Raw genomic sequence first — 6188 nt, forward strand, 5'->3', positions numbered from 1 at the left:
AAACTTTTTGTGACTATTGTGATACAATTTCCCAAACGGGGGTAACACAAGATCAAATTCGATGGGTATTGTTTCCTTTTTCCTTGATTGGAACCGCAAAGCAATGGTTGAAGAGCCTAGACAAGGCCACTCTTGGAGTTGATTCATGGAAGAAGTTAGCAGTTGCCTTTTACAAGAAGTTTTACCCTCCGGAGAAGAGCAACATGTTAAGAGCCCGAATCACCGGGTTCAAGCATAGAGATGAAGAGTCTCTACATGAGGCATGGGAAAGATTCAAAGATACATGTCGCTCTTGTCCTCATCATGGGTTAACCGAATGGTTTCTAGTCCAACAATTTTGGAATGGGTTGTATGAAGACTCAAGGAATGTGCTCAACATGGGTTCTAATGGAAGATTCACCGAGGTATATGATAACCAAACTTGGGCCAAGATATAAGAGATGGAGGTTCACAAATCTCGATATAGTAGGCCAATAAAAGCTACTAGGGAAGGGAGACATGAAGTTGACTCTGTCACACAATTGAGTGCCGATTTGGGTGCCCAATTATGCTCCCATATTGACACAATGAACTCTAAATTTGACAAGGCCATAGCCAAAATGAATGAAGCGTCTCAATCACCAAAGCAAAATCAACAAGTCAATATCATGGTGTCAACATCTTCTATTCCAAATGGAGTATGTGAGAATCTTGGAACTTTGGGACATGATTAACAAGAGTGTAGGGGCACAAATGAGCAAATGAATGCTTTCCAAACATACAAGAATGGCACCCCTTACTCCAACCTTTTACAATGAAAACACCCAATTTCACCCAAACTTCTAATATAAAAGGCAAAATCTTCAAATTCTTCAACATAAACCCCACTTCCAATGAGAAATCCTACTCAAAGACCCTTTTTCAACCAAAACCAAGAATTCCAAAACCAAGCCTCATACAATCAAACTAATGACCAAGCTTTTTATGTTCAAAAAGCAGTCCTTCAAAACCAACAAGACTTCTTCACTCAAATGCAAAGAGATACCAAGCCAAAGACACGATTATAATAAATTTTAATATTTGTTCCCTCACAAGTGTACGAGGGTGTCGTGTGTATGTGAGGGTCGAACCCAAAGGACGGAGATTATGGTTCTAGCTAGGATTGTTTGTCTAGACACTAGTTTAGTTTAATCTAATGTGATGAGTTGATTTTCAGACTAACTAAAGAGATTAAGGCTAAAGTAATTAAAAGTCGCGTGATTACTAAGACGATGATAAACAATGATAGAAAAACTAGGATGTTCGGGTTCACTTATATAGACAAAAGAGGAAGTGCACATAGATTAACAAAATTCAAGAGTAAATGCAAGGAAAACACCCAATCTCTCGATGTGAGACTAACCCTAAGTTAAGATCGCTTAATTTCTCACTTAATTAACAAAACCCACAATTTTATCATGCAATTCCTATATACTAGTCAAGCTCTCACTTAACAAGTAGAAAAGATAGTGCAAACACCTAAATTCTCATTTAAGCATTTTCACAAACACCTTGTGTGCATGATAAATCTAACAAGCATAAACTCAAGAATTGTAGTCTTCCTATGTCATAATCCAACCTTATGACTCTATATAAGATCCCCCTCCATCCTAGTATGAACTACTCACACATGTTCACAATAACAAAGGTAAAGGATGAAGATTTTAGCATGGAACAAGTAGAGGAAAACATGTTTGCAAAGTAAACTAATTAAGCAACTTAAATATGTAAACAATTGAAAGATGAACAATAATAGGAAAGGAATTATAAGAATATTAAAGACAAAGTTGCAATCTTTGATTAAATAGAAGAATCTTCACAATCTTCAATTAACAACCCAATATTAAATGTAAACAATTGATAAAAACTAATTCTAAGATAATTTATGAAGTAATTAATATTTGATTAAGGAAAGATTAAAGTTTTGATTAAGGGTTTGCATAAGATTATGGAAGTAATTCTAGATCTAGGGTTGTGTTTCCAAGGGAAATTAGTGACGGAGTATTTATACTATCCCCTTAGATTGGGTCTCAAAAGAAAAGAAAGAAGCCTAAAGTCTTAGGCTCCCCTGCCGGTCCACCGGCTACCGGCCTCCCTGCCGGCAGTGAGCTCTTTAAAGCCAAATGAAACGAATTCATCTGAGGGGGTTCTCTGCCGGTGAGCCGGCTACCGGCCTACCGGCAGAGACTCCTGCTTCCTTGGTTTTTTCCTCATTTCTTTAATTTTCTTCCTTTATTCTCTTCAAAATGGGTAAGGAATTGGGAGGGGTTCCCTGCCGGTGAGCCGGCTGCCGGCCTACCGGAAGAGAACACTTATTCAATGCTTCCTCCTCTTCTTCTCATGTTAACACAAGCTATCGTCCGTGCTTACTCCTTATTCCGTCTTGCCTCTTCCTTGGCCTATTCCCTATAAGATGAGATGGGAATTCATAGTATGGGATCACATGGAATAAAAGGGGTAAAATGCAAGCGAATTGGAGCTAAAACCATGTCAAATGGGGCCAAAAAGCATGAGAATAAAGAGGGGAAGCAGTCTAAATAAATCATATATCAAACCTCCCCACACTTAAGCATTCTCGTCCTCGAGTAAGTAAATGAGCAAAAACGAGACCCTTATTCAACTAATACTAATCTAGACTAATAATATCCGATGGTAGGCAATTAACGGGCCTCCTCTGTCCCTTGAACTCACAATGAAATGCAATGAGGTATGCACTCCTTTGCAAGGCAAGTGGGGGCTTACAGAAAATCTCGACACATCCAACCTTTAAGCACGTAATCAAGCATAGGATGCATCAATCAAAAAGTCACCGCTTTCCTAATCTAAGCGGAGGGTTTTGTTTGGAAAAATTAAAGGTCTTGGTCGGGAGATACCGTGTCATAGTCTTGGTGGGGTGTCAACCCCCTAGTGATGGCTCAAGCAACCTATGTGTGACAACCAATTGCCTAGGAAACAAATTCAAAGGCGGGAAACGGGGAAGCAAAGCCTAACCTTTAAGATCGACATGACACACACGAGATTCGACCAAGTTGACCCATGACTAAGAGGACCTATCACACATTTCAAGAACGGGTGATTTTTGTGCCAAAAGGTAACCAAAATCACTCACTACTCGACTCGTGAGACATGCCCGCAATCTAACGTGGAATCTCCTCCTACATGGCCATATATAAGATGCAAAAAGGAACATGGGCATAAAGAGAAACAAGGGTTGTAACGGGGCTAGGTGACGGGTCGAAGGGGGGTTGGTGCAAGCACCATTTTGAAAAAATGTAGAGGTACACATCAAGAAGTTGCCAAAATTCCATTCCTCCCACTTTATTACAACAAATAAGCAACATCTACACCCTAATAAAAATTGGTCCCCAAATTTATGCAAAAATTGTGCAAACCCGACACACTTTGGAAAAACTTAAAGTCATCACCTTATTGCAACAATTAAGTAACGTATATACCCTAACATGAACTCGGCTTGCCAAATTTATGCAAAAATTGTGTAAACCCGACTCACATTGGAAAAACATCATATGCCCCTTTTATTTCGCAACGCCTTTTTCTAATCCTTGATACCGAATGAGGAGTGTTGCACGGCTTTTTCACATCAAACATGATACAAGTAATAAAATATTTTTCTTTTTCTTTCACATTTTCTTCTTTTCTATTTTTTTTCTTTTCTTTCCAAAACCTCTTTATTCAAGTCAAACCAAATGAAACCATTATTCTGACTCAAGTGGATTGTGCACATCCACTAAACCAAGAATCAAATCCCCTTCTTCATACTACCGCAAACTCATAGACAACTTTCTTGATCAAGGTCGGTTGTTTTTTGGGTTGTAGTTGATTTTCCAGGTGCCAATTGAAAGTTTAAGGCTCAAAAGGGGTAAGGAAAATCAGTCCTAGTCTAAAGGGTCGAAAATTAGGCTTATTTGACAATGTGAGGCTCAAAAACGATATGCAACGAATTGTTTCAAGTTATGCACACAAATGAACATCTCATGGTAAAAAAGGATAGGACGCCATGCTTATGTGTTGTGATGTGAGATGCTACGCAATGAGCCTACTCACAACCTAAGGGAGACCGGGTATGGATGTACCCGTCCCAAGGAAGCTGTAAATCACAAATGTAAGTAGCTTTGTCGAAATCTAGGCCTAGACTACTGTCTTTGGTCTCACAAGGTGGTCAATACTTTCCGATTAAGCTTCATCTCTCGGGTATTTGCAAGCAAATACCCTAACAAGGAGGTCACAAGGTGCAAGCCACTAGGAGGGGAACGACACAGCCAAGACAAAGTCATCATAGAGGGTATCATGCTCCCTTCCTAGACCAAATTTTGTTCAAAAATATGTACAAACTCGATGCAAACGGAATTTAAAAACACAAACAAGTATTTACAAGACACGAGATGCAATTCTAAACTAGCAAAAAAAGTAAACGTGCAAACAAGTTTTCTAACCTAGCAGCACAAAAGCAAATAAACCAAGTTCCAAAATGGAACATCCCCATCAACATTGCCCATTCTCCTTCAATAATACAAAAATTGTAAAAGAAGAGGAATGAAAAAGGAGAAAGGGATCGGAAAGATTATACCAAGCGGTCTTCTATTCACCTAATGCTTCAAATGTTCAGTATGTGCCTGCGCCACTTATTAGACAAACATATATATATATACAATGTAAATTTGTTTTTTGATTTTTTGAAGGTTTTTCTATTTTTTTTGAAATTTTTGAAATTTTATTAAATATAGAAACTTATTTACAAATATATACAAAGTAAATATTTCTCTCTCCACACTTAAGATTTAAATTGTCCTTAATGGAACAAAGTATAGGGAGAAAATCGAAAATGAAGAACATATTTTCGTATTTTTGAAATTTTTTGAAATGAAAGCATGTTTATTTTGTATTTTTATGATTTTTTGGAAACGAAAAACTTGTTTTTGGGTTTTTTTGGGCCTCCTCCCCACACTTATTATATACAACATCCAATGACGGATGAAGTATGGTTAAAAGGCGATTTTTAAAATTAAAGAACGTATTTTTGGGTTTTATCGATTTTTTTGAAAACAAATGACATGTTTTGTATTTTTAAATTTATGGAATTTCCTCCACACACTTATTTATTGACATAGTGTATGGAGGAGATACGGAAATTAAATTGCATGTTTTTGTGAAATTTTCGATTTTTCAATTTTATTTTTCGCATTTAGAAATGGGGATGCAATACGTGAACTATCCTATATGCAAAATTGAAAGTACGATGCAAATTACTCTATATAAAAGCAATTTCCATATGTGACAATATTTTACAAAATTTTAATCTAATGCAAGCTTAAATGAATGCAAATAAATGAATAATTATCCTAACATATATTACAAGTCAAAACTAAATGCATACAAAAATAAATATGAGTGAGAGATTTGGATTAAGAGAGTCATACCCGGCATTGGATTGAAAGGGGGAGAGGATGGCCATCATTACTAGGCCTCCTCGGTTTCAGTGTCCGCACCGTCATCATCATCATCATCATCATCATCATCATCATTGTTTCCGGTGCCAAACTTGGGCTCACGGATAAAATCATTCGTGTTCATAGCCATTGGGCCACCCATGTCGAACCCCTCGATCGTTAAGTCGATATCCACATCGCGACCTGCCCTTGAGCCGCTCGCGTCACCTCCCCCTCCAAAGATGGAAGGGGTCCCTCCCGAACGATCGAGTATCAATCCCCTCCCCATAAGGTGAAGCCGGAGTGGGGAAGACGGGAGCATTAAAGTAGTCCGGGCGCAAGTTAATGTCGCCGTAGACAAAAGACCCGTCTTTGACCCACCATCCGGATCAAGTTAGTAAGAGGGGTGTAGGCCGGAGGGATGTTGGTATTGCCTCCTTTGATAGTCATAGACCGGGAATTAGCCCAACGATTGGTCAAAATAGAGGTGTTCCATGTGTTTTTGTAAACCGAGCCTCTCACTTGCGGTCATTTTCATTCCCAAGTTCATAGCCTCCATGAACTCGACAAGTTGAGGATGGAGCGGGGTGGTTGTTATGGTTGGCTTGAGGAAGTTTCCCCTTGTTGGAACGGTTCGGGGAAGACGGGAGAGGTCGACATAGTGAACTGGCGGCTAGACACGGCCTCCACCCGGTTGTCCAACCCATAGGTGAGTGGAGGATT

At 38.9% G+C, this 6188-nt stretch overlaps 1 non-coding gene across 1 annotated transcript; it reads right to left on the minus strand.

The window, feature by feature from the left end:
* Positions 1–203: 203 nt before the first annotated feature.
* On the minus strand, positions 204–310 carry LOC141639643 (small nucleolar RNA R71). Its single transcript, XR_012542614.1, has one exon. It is a non-coding gene; the product is annotated as a small nucleolar RNA R71 (small nucleolar RNA).
* Positions 311–6188: the final 5878 nt, after the last annotated feature.

The sequence above is a fragment of the Silene latifolia genome, unplaced genomic scaffold, assembly GCF_048544455.1.
Source record: "Silene latifolia isolate original U9 population unplaced genomic scaffold, ASM4854445v1 scaffold_496, whole genome shotgun sequence".
NCBI lineage: Eukaryota > Viridiplantae > Streptophyta > Magnoliopsida > Caryophyllales > Caryophyllaceae > Silene > Silene latifolia.